The sequence below is a fragment of the Etheostoma spectabile genome, chromosome 5 (genome assembly GCF_008692095.1).
Source record: "Etheostoma spectabile isolate EspeVRDwgs_2016 chromosome 5, UIUC_Espe_1.0, whole genome shotgun sequence".
Classification (NCBI taxonomy): Eukaryota; Metazoa; Chordata; class Actinopteri; order Perciformes; family Percidae; genus Etheostoma; species Etheostoma spectabile.
In genome coordinates, this window is record NC_045737.1 from 31,802,371 (window position 1) to 31,822,670 (window position 20,300).

General features: G+C 40.8%; 1 protein-coding gene and 1 long non-coding RNA gene across 3 annotated transcripts in view; one reads left to right on the forward strand and one right to left on the reverse strand.

The window, feature by feature from the left end:
* The window catches only part of efna5b (ephrin-A5b), a 93,617-nt gene that overhangs the window by 38,687 nt on the left and 34,630 nt on the right, over positions 1-20,300 (forward strand). The window lies entirely within an intron of this gene.
* LOC116689561 (uncharacterized) overlaps positions 1-20,300 on the reverse strand; it is a 414,017-nt gene that overhangs the window by 1,318 nt on the left and 392,399 nt on the right. The window lies entirely within an intron of this gene.

Here is a 20,300-nt window from a genome sequence, read left to right on the forward strand (position 1 = left end):
GCCTGCAGGTATTATAACAAACTAGCCTTTTCTAATAATGTTTTTCACACGACATGTGGCTACTCCTGGTAAGATGCTTAAACTCTTTGTGTCACCTCCAGGTTCATGCAGAGCCGCCCCGGGCTACTGTTGTTTAAACAGGGACAGCGTAGGCTAATGGCTAACAGCATGTGTGTGTTGTAGATGAGGTGCATCTGCTTTTTAATGCCCCCCCCTTGTCTTCTAAACACTCCACACATACACCCAGTCTCTCTGCCAAGATGGATATAAATGGCTGGGTGTGTTGTGCCTGCAAGCTGTCATTAGGAAGCCATTAGGAGCATGCAGGGGAAGGACAAAACAAAACGGAACAGAACAGAGGAGAAAACGGGCAACTGAGAACTGAGATAATCTTGGATCAGCCACACTACATCCTCCTCCTCTTCCTCTTTTCCTCGTTCATCCTCCCACCCTGTAGCAGACATGAGGTGCTCAGCTAATGTATGCTACACCTCCCCTCAACTGCCCCAGGCCCCCAGCACTGTTGTCAGACAGACAAATATACAGGGAGGAGGGGCAGTGTGTGACTGAAAGGGGAGTGGAGTGGAGACAGATGAGGGTAGAAATCTGGCAGAGTAAAGGGATACTGATATTGCAAAGTGGAGAAGACGAGGAAGAGACAGGTAAGACGAACAAGAAAACGGAGTAAGGATAACAAAATAAAGACAGAGAGATTGTACAGGGGCTTTTAATCTCAAAACTGCCCCCTTGTGTGACACAAAGCAGAATTGGGAGGAGAAGAGAGAAAAATCGATAGTCTGACTTTCTCCTCTCCAAGTTTCCCTTCATTTTTCTGCAACTTACAACAGAAGCCTTCGAGCCATCTCTCCCATTTACTGGCTTTTGTTCTAGTTTATCTGTCCTTCTGTCCTCTCTCTTTCTCCTAGTTTGCCAGATAGTTAGAGATGAAGTAATAGGACAACAAAACCGATACAGTGAATCAGAGTAAAACAGAAAGAGGGAGAGGGTAAATAAAAGCTTGTGAATAGCTGCTTGAAGCATGGGCACAGGGTCTCCTAGCAACCGGGACCAGCTATGCATTCTTCTCTTTTTGTTTGATTTCCTTTAAAAGACTGAAAGGGGGAAATACACTTTGATTATGAAAAGGGTACTGTGGTTTTGTTCTCTATGGGCCAGCAAAGGGACAACAACAGGGATTTAGTACACTTCTTAAAGGTTGGGCTATGGGGGAAATGGGATTAGAGAAAGAGATGGAGAGGACGGGAAATAGAGATTATACAGAAAAGGGTTGGCCCGAAACCAGAACATACAGACACACCCTGTTATGGCAGAGGAGTTGGACCTGTCTTGGGATGATGTGAGAGCTGAGGCAGAGAAAAGGAATGTAGGCAAGACACTAAACCAGAACAGACATTTTGGAAAAAAGGGTGGAGGTGAAGGTAGAAGGAGAATGACAAATGTCAGCCAATTATCTTTGTGCGATCCAATCGAGATTGGAGCTCCCAACACGACGTCAGGGGGTCAAAGAGGTGGAGTGGGAATAAGGTGGAAGGGAGGTAGAAAAGTGAGGGAAGCGTTCAATAAGAGGGGAGGAGGCAAGAAGTGGGAAGAAACACATAGGAATAAATTCAGAAATTGCACCAGCTACCCTTGTGTGCATTTTTCTATTTGCACCACCCTGCTGCTCCAAAACAACCGTGTTAAATCAGTTCCCAGCCCCCCCCCCCAAAAAAGTGTTTGTCTTCCTATTGATTTGCCATGTGGACAAAACCACTGTGTCTAGAAAGGAAAATGAGAATAAATGGCTGTGCATGCATGTGCATGTGTCCGCAGTTTTGTTTCAGCTGCATGCCTTTTTGTATTTGCATTACATGCAATGTGTGCATGCAGACGTGTTAAGTTTTGGCTTTTGTTGCAAAAGCAGTTTCTCTAATTCAAACTGTGAGTGAGGGAACTCATCTGGGACACCACAAGCTCAGAGATCAGAGGAAAACAATCCGCACACAGTGCTGCTCATGAGTATAGGAACCTCTGCTTAATGTGGACTAAAAAGAAGAAGAAAAAAAATCATCTTTGGGAAATTGATCTAATTGCCTTAATTAAAAAATGAGGGAAAATCCAACCTTTAAGGACTCCAATTGTCTTTGTGAATGAATAATGTATAGTGAATAAATAAATGTTCTTCCTTAAAATACAGGGGGCATAAGTATACACACCCCTATGCTAAATTCCCAGAGAGGCAGGCAGATTTTTATTATTAAAGGCCAGTTATTTCATGGATCCAGGTTGCTATGCATCCTGAAAAATTTCCCTTGGCCTTTAGAATTAAACTAACCCCATATCATTACATACCCTTCACCATACATAGAGATAGGCATGGGGAACTTTCCATAAGATCATCTGTCAATGCAAATCAAACCAGCTGTAAGGCTACCTGAAATAAAACCATGCCAATCTCTAGGTATGGTGAAGGGTATGTGATATGATGTGGAGTTATTTTAATTCCAAAGGCCACTTTATCAGGCAGCATAGTATCATGATCCATGAAATAACTGGCCTTTAAGAATCTGCCTAAATGGGAATTTAACATAAGGCTGTGTATGGCCCCTGTATTTTAGGGAAGAATATTTATTTATTTACAATACATTATTCATTCACAAAGAAAATTGGTCTCCTTAAAGGTTGGATTTTTTCTCATTTTTTAATTAAGGCATTAAGATCAATTTCCAAAAGATGATTTTTTTATTCCTCTTTTTATTCAACTTAAGCAGGGTTTCCTATAAGTAAGCATAGGTGTAATCACAAAGACATGCATGCTAGGTAACTAGTACTACAGTTGAAGATTAGCCGACTGGCTAACACTGGCACATTTACAGAAATGTTGATTAATGTGCATTGTCGTGATCAAATAAATAAATCTATTATTTGTGTGTTTAAGTATTCATCTCATCGAGCATGAGGGAATAGCATAGATAAATGTGGGACTGTTTCCTGGAAGAACAACAGATGATAGGATCAGAAATATACTGTAAACAGCATTTATTAAGCGCAAAGGATGGTTTTGGCTGAATTACAGTGAGTTATAAATTACACGGCAAATAGAGCTCACTATAAATAACACTTTATATCAATGACAACAGTATACCATGTGTTGATGAAGATGGTGAGCAGAGTTGGCGTGGAGCAGAAGTAGACAGGAAGAGAAGGAAGGGGATCAAAGGAGGAGAGATTAGATCATATCTCAAAATTGACTTGGTGGTGCCACCCTTGACTTAAGATAATTAACATCCCTACCAACAGACAGATAGAGAGACAAACTTGGCAGATTCATGTGAGGAAGCAGAATGAAAGACTTCTCACTCGTGTGTGTGTGTGTGTGTGTGTGCCTGTGAATGAGCACCTACGTTTATATTAATGCGGTTGTGAGTTTTCTTGATTGAGAGCCACTTGTCAAAGAGAAGATAATGATTACAAATGACAGCAGTACCACCTGTCAGTTGCAATAAAAGGCAAAATATGGAGGATATTTATTAATTATATTCATGCACAGAATACCTGCTTTATATAAAAATATAGTTACCTTGCTAAAACACATGCAGAGAAATCCCCAGTGGTTTCTCAAGATGTTTGTTCACATGATCTAATTTAGAGTAGTGAGTCATTTGATGTTAAACATACACACCATTTCCAGATTTTGTATTTGTATTCAAATGTGATTTTTTTTTTGTAGATTTGTAGACAGATAGTCTCGCGTTCCATTGGCTAACATTCCTCGCCTAATCACAAACTGTATATTCAACATGCTGCCACACACGCACTGTTGTGGTCAGCCTTTTTTTTTTATGTCCAGGCACCACGCAGATAATTCACTCCTAGTTTGTCAGAGTGACACTACGCTGCTGTGTTGGTGTTTCCGAGGTGGATGAAACCCAGCCAAAGACACAAAAAAGAATGAAGATGAGAGCAGGGTGCATTCCTGTGTAATAGCCAGCCAGCCTGCCAGCCTGCCAGCCCTTGTTCTTGTTTACTGTAAACAACCTCATGCCAATCACTCTTTCCTTCTCAGTGACTCCAAACCAGCATGTTGCCCTGGGCAAGTTTAAGACTTTGCGTTGAAGCTAGCACTCACACGCCCGATTGTTTGTCGACGCACACGGACAGGTCTCAATTGCATTTTCACCTGTAGAAAACCCCTATTTTTTTTTTAAAACTCCTGAAATGATGGGATGTTTTTGAAGCCTAAGGAGGAACAAGGAAGGGCTTGTAATTGGAAGATGCATGATACTACTGCTAATACATACTGAATATGCCTGCAATCCTCGCCAGCAGTAAGTCACCTAATCAGTGGCCCCTAGGACATAACCGTCTATCTACCTGTTGGGTCATGTACCGAAGTTTCTACCTGTCTTCCAGCTGGCGTACCAGTTCCATTGTGTGCATTTGGATATTTTTCAGGTGTTGGTGTGCTTGTCTTAGAAGTGTGAGACAGTTTCCCGACAGGTAAACCAAGCAAGCTGGAGGGCATGGCAAAGAGGAGATGCATTGTTTGGCCAGGTGTGTGTAGAGGTGTGTATGTGCAAGGAAGAAAAGGAGTGAGACAGAGAAGAAGAGACAGAGAAGAAGAGTTTGGACAGGGATAGAAAGACGTGTATGACTGAATTATCTGTGAGGCTTCAAGCACCAGGATGGTGGTTGATCCAGCCTGATGTTGAAGTTGATGGTGGGAACACCGGACCTAGTAGCCGCTTGGGCGGGGGGGCGGTTGGGGGGTAGAAGGCCCCCGGCTGCGAGTCGACACAGAGCCAAGATGGAGAGAGGACACTTGGGGCTTTTGTTTATTTATTTCCTCCCATATGCTGTATCATCTGCAATGCTACAGTGAGTCAGCTCAATGAGGCATAAGGTGAACGCTCCATCAACTCTCAGAGGATGGGCGGGCATTTCTGCCTCTAGAGCAGCTGACTCGAACTTCTAGCGTAGAAAGTGGTCCTTTGGAAGGGTTTTGATGGGAACAAAGCTATTTTGGCATTTTACTTCAGGCCAGTGGACTGCTGTAGTTCTTTTTACCTGCTGTCCAGTGCTGTTTCCACAACGCAGAGCCAAATAGAAAACCGACAAATAAAAAGCAGGAGCCACAGTCCGCTACGTTGAATGTATTCGACACAATTCCTACAAAATAGGTAATAAACCTGAGACTACTACGTACACGACGATTTCTTTGAGGCTGCCTGTGTGAAAATGTGTTTCTCACCCCAACGCGTTCACACATTAGTTCTAATCTCTTGTGTCAGGCTGCGTGTGGTTCTGAAAGAGAGAGAGAGAGTCCTCTAATGCTCACAACTTGAGGAACTGTAACAATGCCACCTCATTAACAAATGCCCTTCTTTGTGTTTGTTTACACCATATGGAGACTTTGGAGCCAGAAGGGTAAAAGAAGGTTTGACTCATTTTACATCCCAAATAGTTTTGACCTTCTCATTGAAATTTAATCTGAACTCTTGCCTCTTATTAGTGCTGGTGGGTTTACTGGTTCACATTAGTATGTACAGCAAAGGCCAGTGGAAGGGTTGCAAAGGGAGAAAGGATCAGACGCATGCATACACTCACACCTGGAAGCTGCCCATTATGGGTATTTACCTAAGCATCATGCTCAAGGACAAGGGGCAGGTGCCTCTCTCAGTCCATCTGTGTGCAGATTTCTGTAGGGAAACACTTTGCATTCATTTGTTTATCTACTCAAATGTCATAAATCGTCCATGTATTTTATCAATTTAAAGTACTGTGCCGGTTATTTTGCATGTTTTAGACAATTAAAGAAATTAGGCGTAGTTTATGTCAGTGTCTAAGATTTTGCAATGCATACTAAAAGTTTTTGGACACCTCCTTTTTTTTTTTTTTACTTATATGGGACAGTTACAACTAAGGACTGTTTTAAAAACTAAATCTTAAAAAAAAAAAAAAATTAAAATCTTAGTTGGAAACTGACACCCAGTTCCAAATTCTCATGTAGTGTGAGTCTGTATACATTATACATTAGTACAGTTTTTAATACTTTTTAGCAGCTGAGTCTTGAATCTGGGACGTCAAAGCTTGCTGCAAGCAAGGAAACACACTGATTTCATCCGATAATTAAAGTGCATTTGTTATTTTATGAGCTAGAATTTGATAATGAGAAAAAAACTTGGATGTTTCAAGAAAAAACTTGTGTTTTTTTTAATTTTATCCTCCCCTTTAAAAGGAGCTGGCTATCCCTGCCATTGCTTTAAACCCAGACCTAGAGTTTACTCCTTTAAGACTACACACATCATATTTCGCCTAGCGCACTATATTATCCACAGTTCTAACATGAGTCGTGGCAAGACAAAATGAATTGCCCATGCCTTTATCAAATTAGTATGGGTCCAATCACAATCAGATATGGAAAAACACACCAATCTAGAGAAAGCCATATGGAAATAAGCGACGGACAATGAAGGAGGAGACATCTTGTCACTGCTACACAGCAGAGGCAGGAGAGTAAGTGCTTTGTACTGGAAAACAATTGTTGTTTACATAGCGCTCTGCTACTTACATCTATGCCAATATGTGTGCCTGTGTGTGTGTGTGTGTGTGTGTGTGTGTGTGTGTGTGTGTGTGTGTGCGCGCGCATCTGAGAGTAAGAGAGTGCTTATGAGCGGGAGCGTTTACATATGTGTATCTAATTAACAGTAATTTCATTTAGCGAGCAGTTAGATGGGCGGTGCAATCAGGCATCCCGTTTCAAAATTCAATCCCTCCAGGTCACACATACACGACCCCCCCCCACACACACACTAACTCCGCGACTCCTAATGCATACAGTATAAATGTCTCCTGGCTGCTATCTAGCTATCTAATTATTCCTTTTTTCATTAAATGGGTAAATCAGATTCTAATTAGCCGGGCTGTCATTTAGTGGCCGGGGAGATAAAGATGGTGAACACATATTGGACAGTATTACTGCGGAGTATGTGTGTGGGGATGTGTGTGTGTGTGTGTGATAGCATATGCTCTGCTCTCTGTCCCTAGGGCGAGGTAGAGGTCTCTAGTAATTACTTTTGTTGCACCAGGAAAGAATGCCGGTAGAGAGCAGGAAGGAAGCCAGCAATAACCGATCATGTGTTAGACCTCTGATTAAAGCTTTGTCAGACCTATCAATATGCACTGCTTTTGAAGGGAGACATATCTATCCTTGTTGATAACATATTGAGTAATTGTAGTACAATTTGCATGACATCCACAAAACACAGTTCACCGTGTGTGAAATGCTGAAGTTTCTGAATGACCGTCTACCCCAATTTGCTCTGCTTTGTTGTACACGTTTTAATAATGGGTGCCATCAAAGGAAATAAAGCAGAGAGGAGGGTTGTGTAACATTAACAATGGCTCCAATGACTAATTGGCCCTCAAGAGACTAACTGCTGAAGGAGGCCACTTTCTTCTCATTCCTGTCCTACAGCAGGTCCGCTGTTACTGGGAACACACTTTACTTGCTTTTGGCTGGCATGTGTTTGCAATGCTGGGTGGGGGGGGGAGTTATTTGAATGGGGTATTTGTCCATACCCCATTGAAATTAGTTGAATACTTCAGAAATGACTATCTCCCCGAGAAAAGATAAACATCAACTCATCAGCAATTCCAGCCTGGCACAACTGAACAACTCCTCCAAAGTTTTCCAACACCAAACCTTGTCTAGAATGTCAATGTCCCTCCCAACTGATTCTGATTCTAATCCTAACCCAGCCCCCCCCCCCCCCCTTCTCTGTGGGGACCTACTAAAGATTTGTTTGGGAGACTTCTGAAATTTGCAGGACCTTTTGCATTTTCCTCCTTGTGCCTGAGTGGTGTTCTAAGTTTTAATTGCAATGAGGAAAGAAAGATGGAGGACTTGTGCTGTTTCAATGTGTGCGTCTGCCTGTGTCCCATGTGTTCAAATATGTGTATGTGTGTGTGTGTGTGTGTGTGTGTGTGTGAAGTACTGAAGTACTGGTGGGAATTTGGCTTTGGTTAAAATGAGAACAAAAACATTCCTGCATAATGTTCAGTTCTGAGCATCACAGCTCTCTCTCACACACACACACACACACACACGCACCCACGCACACACCCAACTTCAGGCAGCAAATGGTGCAGTAGGTGGGAGAAAGTTTGCAAGGAGTAATGTCCTGTCCTCAAAGGTTTGTTACTTTTTGAGTATAGCCATGTCTGATTAAAGGGCAATGTGCATCTACCCCTGTGGAAACGGGTGAAGTAGACGGTTGGATGCACAGTGTTGCACGCTGACACCTATATTGTCCACCAACAGTTATTGTAAGTCAGCAAGTCTGTTGCATTAGCTCCGCCTGTCCTCTCTGGCGGACCAACCAGTGCTGGGTGATGAAAACGCGTCACTACCTGAGCGCTGCGTTGGATTATTTTCCCAGGGAATGTCCCCACAGACACCCAGCTTGTAATACTGAAATGCTTTCATGAGTGGGCCATAGGCTCAATCACCACTGTGTTGCTCAGTGACTTAACACACATGTGTTTAACCTTAACCGAATAGTTTTAGTTGCCTAACCACAATTTTAAGAGCAAATAAAAACATTACTTTGTGATTGTGTTTTAAAGCTTGAGCTTCTTGTAGGAGGATGCTCCTAATTTTCAAAATAAGATTCACAAATACTGGCGTTATTCTTTAATTTCTCACCTTAAGAAATGGCCACTTGCACTGTACTCCCATCTCACCTACCTGCTTCAGCTGCACAGATTGGGTTCAGACTGCAACACCTACACCCTGCACTACTGTTTCTGTGTGTGTTTGAATAGAGGACATTATCTTTCAATACATCGGTTGACCACAATCCCGAAAACAACACATGTAAATAGGGTTTCTATTAAAATATACTTATTGAAACTGCTTCAAAACAGGCACTTTTAGCATATTTATGATGATCTTTTCATTTTTAAACACTGATTGAGCGCTATCCAGAAGAAACATTGTCAACAAAGAAAAACAAGAAACTTCTGCCTGCGGACCTTGTTGCTCACTTCTCACGCAGATGACATCACCACTTAATAGGTCGTATTTTATGCATGTAAAAGTTGTGTGTGTGGTACTCGTGAAATCGGAACTCATGACTCATTTAATGGAAAATAACATTTTGAGGGATATAAAAAGAGGGAAGAAATGATGCATCTTTTTTCTGTCTTTTTTTGTAGTAATTTTCAGTGATTAAAATTCTCTCTCTCTCTCTCTCTTTCCTCCCCTGTTTGTTTCTCTGTCGCTCTCCCCTATTCTCTTTCAGTTCTGTGTGGGTGTTCTCACCACATCTGGGCGCTGTTTGAAAGTACACTGTTATTCCAGCAATTAGGCATAAAAACAAATATGTATATATATACCCAATACATTCGGTTTACTCTTGCCAGTTTCCATATATAAATACCAAGGCGGATGCGCAAACCGTCCGTGTCGTCACGCGGCACACACAAGCACGCACGCACACACAAATATAATGACGGTCGCTGTTTATGTTTGTCATCCATTTTTCATGGCCAATTAGGTGAAATGGAGAGCACGCCTCACTGAAACCTCAGCTATAGCAGGAAATCTCCGGCTTTAGAGGATGCAGACACAGGCTTAGAGATGAGCTGTGAGTGTCGTAGATCAGGCTGCACATGCAAGTATCATGTATGCATGATTTAGCACATCCCTATTAAAAACTGTTGGCTTTGTATACTATATGCTTGTGGATGTGGATGTGTGTGTCTGTGTGTGATGCTACATACATAGACTTTTGCAGTGTACAGTAAAGTTTCATCAGTTTGGGACTTGCGCATCGATCACAACAGATTAGCTGACACCTCTCCTACCCACACTGCTCTGCCCTCTGCCTGCAGGCCCTGACTGATAGGTGGGTGCTAGAAAAACAACACACACACTCGATAGAAAACAGACACACAAGAGTTTCCTCACACAGACACAAAAAAAAACACACCCAGACCCACAAATTCATCCTCCTCCCTTGCTTATTTTCCCTTTCTTTCACCAACTCAATATTGTTTCTGCCCTCTCACTAGATCAGTCTTTTTCTCATGCCATTTTTTTGTGGTTTGCTTGTGTGTGTGTGTGTGTCTTTGAATCTGCTCTGGTCTTGTTGTGTATATATTTCACTGATTGTCGTGTCTCTCTGCGGTGGCTCATTGCCCACCGGGTTCGCTATCAGGTTGATCAAATGCTCAGCGCTCTGTCTGCCTGATCACACAGGCAGACGAGGCGGATCCCCGATGATAGGAGCCCCAGATTACAGTCTGCTCAGGACCACCGACCAATTTAGCCCCGAGGCTCTGCCCAGCTCGGATTGACAGACTGATGAATACAGGGACAGATAGTAGATAGTTGAGAGGGTGGGTGGCATCATCGGTTTAAAAAAAAATACTCCAGTATGAAATTGCACCATGATATGAATGCAAGCTTTTCTCACTTGACCTTCTAACAAAGACCTTGTCCCAGTAGTGATTGGTAAAGGATTAGTCATCATTGGCCTGCACAAGTGGATCATTACACTGTTTTTTTTTTTATATAGACATGTAGGAGGTAGAATGGAAACTGAACGTTCTGGTAACAATGAAGAAGAATTAGTGATTGTAACAAATAATTTAGCAGCTTTCTCTTTTTTTTTAACACCACAGTACTGTGGGGTCAGGCTTTATGAACATGTAGACATTCTAATTTCTAAAAAGAAATTTCTTTGTTCATGAGGATTTTTTAACAAGCAATGTATATGTGCACATACACATATACATTGATTGTTGCTTGACACTAGCTGATCTCAAAACTTCTCCCTGTATATGTATATCTTCTGTGTGTGTTCACATGCATATTTGCCTTGTCCTTCAGAGGCCATCAGACCATTTAAGAAGCATTATCACAAAGTTAAAATAATGACTACTTTTCTTATTGCTGGAAAGTCCACCGTTTTCTTCAGAGAGCAGCTGGCACACACACACACACACACACACACACACACACACACACACACACACACACCACACACACACACACACACACACACACACACACACACACCACACACACATGCTTGAGCAATTGCAGTATTTGAGCTGTAATAGTCACAGTGAGGAGTGATCTGGATGACAGCTACTATGAGGGAACTGTCACTGTGAACATGATGGGTCTTGCCTGCAGCAGTCATATAGACATGAGCGCCGGCATTGTGTTTATCGGATGTTTACAGCGCATGACCAAAAGTCAGATTTACTTCATTAAAGGCTGAAGTGCGAGCTGACTAATCATCTCAGCAGGAAAGATCCCAGAAATGCTGAGAGATATTAACTGTATTACAATTCAAACCACCTGCTAAGCTTTGCAAGGCCCTGTGGTGGAAACAAGGCCAATCCAATTGTAATAGCCCTGCGTGATATGTCGTCTTTAGTAGCTTGAATCACTTTCTTTAACAAAAAAAAAAAAATCACACGTTCCCCTGACATACATGTAGACTCTGCATGTTATTGTGTCTGACTTGGTTCAGTACCATCGGCCCATGGGACCAGCTAAAATTGGCAGACCACACAAGGTGAGGATATGTGTCAGCACTGTGTGTGTTTGTGCGTTTTTGTGAGAAATACACCCTGCCTTTTCTTGATTAATGGAGTGTGAAGGGATTATGCTGATTCAGTTCATAACTGGGGCACGGTGACACAGTCATTACACAGGTGAGTGTGAGATTGTGTGTGTGTGTGTCCTTGCATGGCTGTTTTACGTGCGCGCACACACACACACACACACACACACACACACAGGCAGGTGAATAGAGATGGTGAAGCAGTGAAAACGTCCCAGTCCTTTTGTCCTCTGTGCCAAAGGCAAACATGGCAGAGAGCTCTTACTAATCCCTTCCTCTAGCATTATCTAAACTACACCTGAGAGCAAAGGAGAAAGGGGAGAAGAAAGAGAGGTAAGAAGAAGGGAGAGGGGGGAAAAAGGTGTGAAAAGAGAGGGAAAGGAATGCGGAAAGTAAAATTGATAGATAGATGGAGAATGTGTAAGGAAGGAAGGGTGTAATGACATGCTCACAGGCAAGGATAAAAGTCAGAGGTGAGGTGTGAGATATAAAAGAATTAAGAAACAGTGACTGGAATAACAGAAGAATAATTGTAAGATGAGTAATCGTTACACTGTATGTTATCAGGTGTGAGAATCAAAATCCTATGACACCTGCCAAGATGTTTTCTGATGTATACAGACAAGGTTTCAAGAAGAAATTCTAACTATTGGCTATATCTGGACATCAATAAACTGTAAAAAAAAAAAAAAGACCCTATACTGTAGCTACTCGGGCTAATCTCAGTCAGTTTTCAACATTCGGTTATATTCCACATAATATGCAAAAGGCACAATCCCAAAAACAAGTTTATGATCCACATCTTTGTTGAAATCATGTAAATATAACCAACGTAGTGGATCTTCTATAGAAAGCCCAACACAGTCTTGAATTAGTAAATTGCTCATGCTTGCTTCTTTAAAGTTTAAAGGAATATGTGTGGAATAAAAACATTGAAGTCCTACTAATCTGGCAAAAATGATCCCGATAAATGTCTATGATACCGTATGTCTTTAACTTGTTTTGGACAAACACCATGTTTTGGCAGTGTGCAGTTGAGCATGCCACTATGACATCATATATTGAACATCATATTGATTATTGTTCCACGTGAAAATGTGTTTCATCTAGCGCCACCATGTGTATAAATTCCAACTGCAGTCAAATCAGACATAGTTCTTGCTCTCACTCGCCCAAAAACCAGAACACAGAAACAATTGACAACACTGCTGCCAAGCATAAGAATGGTAACACAGAACAGGAACACTCTTGTGAATCAACACAATACAGAAATGTGAGTCAGTATTTAGAACAAGATGAGCAAAGAAGGCTGGGAAAACATTGCTGGATTTCTTGCCAATTTCTTGAACCAGTTAAGTGCAACATTTCCTTTTGTTTGAGAGATGCAATGATGTGGGATTTTCTCAGCTGCTGTGATGAGGCTTCATTCAAATGCAAAAAGCAAGTCATGTTGGCTTAAACAGAAGGTACAGTTTGGAAATCTTGGACAACGTTATTGATGTTTTTTAGCCTGGTCTAAATGAGTATGTAGGGCTTTACTATAGTTTCATCTTGTATTGTTTTGGCATTCAGTGTGCTAACCTGCTCCCTCCTGTCACGGACACAACAAGCAAATAGATTATCAAGTTGTGTTCCTGGAGGCTGGTGAAAGCTAAAGAGGACCAGAGGATGGATAGAACGGCAGAAAAGGCAACAGATTAGATGGATGTTACAGTTGGTTGTGTTGGAAGAACACAAAGGATATTTGTCTGCCTCCCTCTCACTTCCTTCTGTCACTCTTAATGCTCATCTACTCATCATTGTGTGAGTGTGTGTGTGTGTGTGTGTGTGTGTGTGTGTATTCACTAATTTATTGCTGCATGCCAGTTGCAAGTGTGGAAAACAGGAGCTCTTGGACATTTTACACAGATCAACACCTGCACATACACAACAAACCAGGCAGTTGGAAGACAGGCAGACAGACAGGCAGACAGACAGGCAGACAGACAGGCAGACAGACAGACAGACAGACAGACAGACAGACAGACAGACAGACAGACAGACAGACACCCACTCTCACAAACAGTTGGAGTGTTTATGTGAATTCCAATAAAGATCATTCCAGCTGTCTGTCTGTCCTCTCTCCGATTCCCTCATCAACTCTTCTCTTTTACTTCCACAGATTCTTAAACTCTTTGGGGAAATGCTTGCATGACCGATGTGTGTGTGTGTGTCTGTGTGTTACATGTTGTTTTTCTCTTGACCCCTAAGACCCATGTGACAATATTCCTCCCGGATTTGGTTTAAACATTCCCATTGCATGCTTCAGCTTGGTAGCATATTGGTAAATGCAGGATTTATGTCTTTGGTGAGGGAAGAAATGGAGAAAGATCACACCTCAACCCAAAAGTATATGTTAGTGAAGCCACAAACTGCATGTTTTGAACTAATCCTCTAGTGCGCCTACTGCTCTGGCGTCAAAACATGTCACAGTATGTGTTCAGCGAAAGGCACGTCCTGATTAGCTCGTCATCTGCATTTAAGTGTATGCATGCATTTAATGTCTTTTCTTTGTGTGTGTGTGTGATAAAGTGCCAGGCAATGAGTTGATTGGCCATATGTCTGCACAAATGAGCTCTTTATTTAATAAGGCCAGTGAACTAAATTGTCATTACTGTCAACATTTAACTGTGGTCCTCCCTGCCAGATGGTTTTTGGTAATATATCACAGTGATGAGTTCTCTCAGATTACTCTTTACTCATTACATGATGAATCCATCCCAGATTACAAAATGTGTGCCAGTGTCTTAATCCGGGCATTTTCCGTTGTTTTGTCGGAGGAGATCTTACATCACATCACCCAGAGATGTTCCGTCTTGATATAAGCTGAGTGATATTCTACTGCTGACAATACAGGACTGCTGATGAAAATGTCAGACATGTTTGTTAATGATTGGGATGTTCCAGACGAGGTCAGGAGCATGCAGTGCAATTTAACAGGGGCACGTCTGTCCTATCAGAGCAGTGTGTAGTGGGTGCTTAGACAAAAAGACAGAAATGTAGTGGACAATGAGACTAAAATCAAAGTTCTCAATGCTTTTGAGTAAAAATACACATTGGTTTCTCCTATATTGTTGACCTTCTCACGGAAATATCTTTCTAATAACCACAGCTAGGAGGGTTTCCCACTGTGTGTGTTTGTTTGTGTGTTTGTACACACATTTGCCTTTGCATTATGAGAGTAGTAAGAGGATGGACAAGGCTGCGATCAACCCGAGAGGGTTTGCAGGTTGGCTTTTTGTTAAAGATGCCCCAAACAGACTAGTTTGTGGCTGTTCTCGCTAGTCAACCATCGAATCACCTGTTGTCCTCAACCGTTATTTTGGCTTTTGAGGTAAATGACGTCTTTTTTTGCAGGACGCTTCTGCAAAAATTGTGAAATCGTCTCTCATTGAAAACAATTACAAAAATCCACCCCAGGCTGCTAAGATGTCTGATCAGGGCCTAAGTGGGATATAATGACAAGTAATTTGGATGGACAGAAGAGTTGTTTCGAGGCCAATAGGAAAGTTTGTGAGCAAGAGAGAGGAAGAATAGATGCATAATAAAATGTGTGTATGTACAAGCAGTGCAGAAACATTGTATAACAGTTTCTGTCTTTACTTTGTTGTCTCTTTCTCAAATATTCTTACATCAAATAACACTCACAGTCTGCTTATTGTTTTTTTTTTCCTTTTGCATGTCTTGGTCCTGTCCGCGTTCCCTTGTGCAATGCATTTTTGGCAATATGTGTAATCTATCTTTCTGCCATCAATGCCTCATGCAGTGGAACAGCTTTAAGTGCAAGAAAACAAGAGGAGAAACTCAAATTCTGCTTCCTTTCTTGCTGTCAGGGAAATACTTCAGCTGCTTATCACCCTGCAAGAGGATATTATTTTCAGATTTTTTTTGGCTTGGATCAATGTGAGGATTTAAAAAGATATTGCGAAAAAAAAAGGAACAAATCCTCTCTCTGAGATAGGTAAAGTGAAAGGAAGACGTCTAACATACCACGTCGGAGTCACAACAAATTCAACCACAGGGTAGGAATCAGTTGAAGTGGAGACGTGCCGTTGGCTTGGCAGTTTGGCGTACTGTGCTTTTAATACAGCCTGTCAGAGCGCACTCAAGAGACAAGACAAAAGTACTCGCTCGCTGTGGATGTAGTTTGTGTAATTCTGCCTTTCAATTCAAAAGATATCTTCCTTTCCTTTGATGGTCAGCTCTTTCTTTCAGTAACAGATTTATGTGTAGTAAGACTGTACATTTCCATTCACTCTGTGCTGTAGAATAGAAATAGAAAACTTCTAGACTAGAACACAAACCAAAACGGGGTCAGCAGTCCAAATGTCTCTGTTTTAGGGGCTTGGAAATGCGGGAGTAGTGTGGATGTGTGGTATAAACGGAACAAAAGAGTTTTTGTTTTTAAGCAAAATCTTAGTAGTGTGGATTTAGCCTCGGTCTCTCTCTCTCTACCTCGATCTGTCGCTCTGTCCCTCCCTGATGGGGGTTAAGTGTTCAGGTTAATTGCAGCCCTAAGTGGAGCCCCCCCCCCCGCAGCTAAAGATGGACATTTTACACCCTCCTTATTGTCCTTTATTCCTTCTCTCACACCATCATCTGTCCTCTAATGTGGGAAATACAGTGGGCCGCTTCACATCTTACTGTACATATATAAAGTATAAATATAGTATGTACCATATATACAGTATATGTATATTTCATATATATGTATATATAAAACTCATATATATACAGTATATCATATATATATACAGTATATCATATATATACTATATATCATATTTACAGTATATATACTGTATGCATATGTCATACTGCATATATGTATATATTTATCTTATATGTATACAGTATATCATATATATATACAGTATATTAATACAGTATATATGATATATATCATATATCATATACACATTATATATCATATATACAGTATATTAATACAGTATATATGATATATATATCATATACACAGTATATATCATATATACAGTATACATACTTTATGTATATGTCATACTGTATATTTGCATATAAATATAGCTCATATATATACAGTATATCATATATACAGTGTATACAGTGTGTATATATGTATAAAAGTATATATATATATATATACAGTATATCATATATACAGTATATATACTGTATGTATATGTCATACTGTATATTTGTATATATATCTCATATATATACAGTATAACATATACAGTGTGTATATATATATATATATATATATATATATATATATATATATATATATATATATACACTGTATATATATACACTGTATATATATGTCACAGTAGATGATCAGTTTTCTAAAGCTGGTTAATATTTGAGAATATATTAAAATTGCATACAGCTGTTTCATTACTATTGCTAACAGGACTTTCAGTGTGAGCATGGGAGTAAAATCTTCACAGCGTACTGAAAGATGTTCAAGGTGCAACACCAAACAACTGTCCATTTTTTTTGTCATCTTGATGCCTCCGTCTCTTGTTTCTTCCCCGTCATCTGTCATCCCTCTTGTGCTGCCAAAAGACAGCCAAGAGGCAGGGAACAGGAGGGGGGTAATAACAGGGAGGAAAGGGAGGGAGGAAAGCGAGATAGAGAAGCGGTGTGTATTAATTGCAGTAGAGAGGAGTTGAGAAATGTACAGAGCGATGGTTTTCACCTGCTGGGCTCTTGCCATTCACAGAGCTCAGGTGGAGGTTTAGATGTTCTTACATTTTGAATTGTGGTAGACAAAATCATCATGTGTAATTAATATCTTTTTAATTTTTTTTACTGTTAAATCCTTGCACTGTTCACTTTTTCACTCTTGCATCATCATCATCATTACACACAGTCTACAATAGTATCTCACCTTATCATGGTCATTGCATTTCTGTGGGTAATTTTTAATTAAAATTTAAAATTTTCTAATTTCTAGTTTTAATTTTTCAATTTTTAATTCTTTTTAAAAAAATTAAAATTCATTTAAAATTTTATTTATTTATATATATTTTAAATATTTTTTTTTTTATTTTAAATTTTTTTTGTAAGGTAAAATTTAAAAAAAATTTTTTTTTTTTAGGTATGTGTGATAAATGATAAATGATAATATGTGTTTGTTGTGTTATGGTTGTCTTGCTACTGGATGCCTAAAATTTCCTTCGGGATGAATAAAATATCTATCTATCTATCTATCTATCTATCTATCTATCTATCTATCTATCTATCTATCTATCTATCTATCTATCTATCTATCTATCTAATTTTAAGTTTTATGGTGGAACACCTTGAGTAGGGGCATGCACAATACAAACTTTACGTGCCCTTTCTGACTTTTTTAAGAGTTAAACACAATGTTTTTTGTATTGTTCCTATACACCGAATATACAGATTTATATCAATGCAGCCAAGTTAATGTTGTCAAAAAAGGCAGTTTGAAAACATATAGTTTTTGGAGGTTCTAACATGATTTAAAACCAATTTGAGGTTGCGTTGTTAATTCCGTCATCATTAGGTACTTAATTGGCAACAGAACCTAAAAAGCAGTTTTGCCAGCATGCACAGAACAGCTTTGATGGAAATAGGGAGGAAAGACTACAAGTCCCATACAGAGCCTGTACGAGCAGGCAGTCACGAAACAATAAAACAACTATCGCTGCAGACTTTCAACACGCCAACCTCTGCCGTCAGGAAGAAGACTCTGTGTGCAAAAGTGCAAATCAAACCGCCTGAAGCCATATCGTTTATCCCAGCCTCCATCAAGCTGCTGAACTCTACTAAATCTTAGTGCAATAGAGCAATGTGCAATAAATACACAAGCACTTTAATTCGTACAGCTTCTTTTTATTTTTAGCTGCCGTGTTGTCAATGTCAAATGTCTCTTGCAGTATGTTTTATGTTGTTCTTTTGATATTTTTATGTGAAGCAACATACTGTAGCACTGCGCCAAAGACAACTTTCCCCTCGGGGACAATGAAGTTTATTCTATTCCATTTATTGTTGCTCGGTGATAGATACATGTTTTTACCAATACTTTAATTGATCGGACATGGATGGCTTTGTGCGTTAGTTCCAAACAAAGACTCGGCTATGCCTTCGGTGTTTGTTTTTTAGTCTTTTTGCTCTGTTCATATAGCCTATATATCTGTGAGCTGCTGTGCTTCTGAAAAGATTTACTGTAGATTTATTGGTAGGCTGCACAGCATCCCTGCTCTCTCTCTCTCTCTCTCTCTCTCTCTTTCTCTCTCTCTCTCTCTGTCACTTGCTTCTTACCGTCATTCTACTCCACTTTCTGTTGGTCTTCATTTGCCTTTGTTTCTCACTCCATCTCCACACTGACTTCCTCTCCCTCTTTCTCCTCTCTAATTCTATTCATGAGAGGTGCACACTCCATCATTCTGTCTCCCTATATCTCTGTCTGCCCTTCATTTTCTCTACCCCTTTCTGCACTAAAGCGAGATGGAGAAAGGGAGGGCGAAAGAAAGAGGGGGGGAGAGGGCGAGATGGACAGATTAGGTGACAGTGATAAGCGATCGATCTCAAGGCCAAACAACACAGGGAGGATCCCCCCCTCTCCCTCTCCCTCTCCCTCTCCCTCTCCCCTCAACTCTATTCTTCTTTTTTCCACTCTCCTCTCCTCCGCTCCTCTTCCTTCTCTTCTTTCTCTCTAACCTTTGTTTCCTTCAAACTGACAAGGGGTCGTTAAGGATCCACTTTGTGTGTATAAGTGCATGTAAGTGTGCGCGTCCATGTGTGCGCACACTTTTGCCTGTCTGCCTAGTTGATAAGTCATGAAGGATAGCTCCCTAAGGTGCCCCTAAAGAGCTTTTAGTGGCTTTCAATCACACACACACACACACACACACACACACACACACACACACACACACACACACACACACAAAACACCCACACGCGCGGGTACACACACAGGTCTCAGTAGAGTTTTTCACAAAGCACTTGGTTAGTTATTGTTGGGCAGTCTTTCACGCATGTTGCTTCATGTCTGCATATTAATTCTGCACTCTTCCACTTCCTTCCCTTTCTGCTCAAACCCATGTGCATAGATAGAGGAACACCACAGAGACCGGCTTCCATCCACCCCTCCCTTATCACACCCACTTCCCATCATCCCCCCGTGCCTTAGAATGTGCCCGCCACAGCACATTGCCCTAACGAGGTTGTCTATTGATCATGTGTGCTCTTTGTTCTGGACGCCTAAATGGACCTGCAGCCACTCTCACCAGACCTTTTTTGGAGCTGTTATGGCTTTGGCCTGATTACAATAGAAGCACTTAAAATGCTCAACGATGATGTTTTATGCAGGAGCACGCTCGGCTTCAAAAGCGTACGTCTGCTTTATTACAGCATTCCCTAAGTGTACGCATTTTAGCAATGCTCATTGGTTGTCAGTATTTGTTTAGTGTAGACGCTGATGATGAAAATCTGAGCCGCTCAATTGGATGTAGGTATACAAACCCAATTTCTGATAATTTATTCAGTCCACTGCTTATCTCTACATGTTTAAAATGATTGTGTGTACAGTGTATGGATGCTATTTTGGGTCTTGTGTGTGTTTGTGTACATGCGTGCGTGCTCAAATGTGTTGGAGTG